Genomic DNA, 884 nt, shown 5'->3' with positions numbered 1-884 from the left:
TGAAAATTGAGCATAGTGTTTTGGGTTCTCTGTTCTATTCCATTGATCTAAATGTCTGTTCTTGTGCCAGTACCAGGCTGCTAGAGGTTCATTACAGTGGCTTTGTAATACAGCTTGATATCTGGTATTGAGATACCGCTTATTTTGTTCTTCTTTCTCAGGATTGCTGTGGTTATTCGGGGTCTATTTTTATTCCAGATGAATTTTGGAAAGTTTGTTTTAAGTCTGTGAAATATGCCATTGGAATCTTAATTGGGAGTGCATTGAATCTATAGATTGATTTAGGTAGTATGGACATCTTGATGATGTTGATTCTACCAATTCATGAACACGGTATGTTCTCCCATCTGTTTATGTCTTCCTCTATCTCCTCTTTCAGTATCCTGTAGTTTTCTGCATATAGGTCTTTTACCTCCTTAGTCAAGTTTATTCCTAAATATCTCAATTTTTTGGTGAGATGGTAAATGGTTATTGGTGTATAGAAATGCCATAGATTTCTTGGCATTAATTTTGTATACTGCTATAATGCTGAATTCATTTATTAAGTCTGATAATATTTGATGGAGTCTTTAGGTTTTTCTATGTACCATATGTCACCTGCCAATAATGACAGTTGTATTCTTTTCCGATTTGGATACCTTTTATTTCTTCTTTTTGTCTGATCGCTATGGTTAGCACTTCCAATACTATCTTGAACAGGAATGGTGGAAGTGGGCATCCCTGTCTTGTTCCTGTTCTTAGGGGAAATGGTTTTAGTATTTGCCCACTGAGTAAAATGAACCCTTGTATACTGCTGGTGGGAATGCAGAGTGGTGCAGCCACTATGGAACACAGTATGGAGTTTCCTCAAAAAGTTAAATATGGAGCTCCCATTTGACCCAGTA

Source organism: Myotis davidii, unplaced genomic scaffold, assembly GCF_000327345.1.
Source record: "Myotis davidii unplaced genomic scaffold, ASM32734v1 scaffold712, whole genome shotgun sequence".
Taxonomy (NCBI): Eukaryota; Metazoa; Chordata; class Mammalia; order Chiroptera; family Vespertilionidae; genus Myotis; species Myotis davidii.
Note: the sequence above shows the minus strand (reverse complement) of the source record.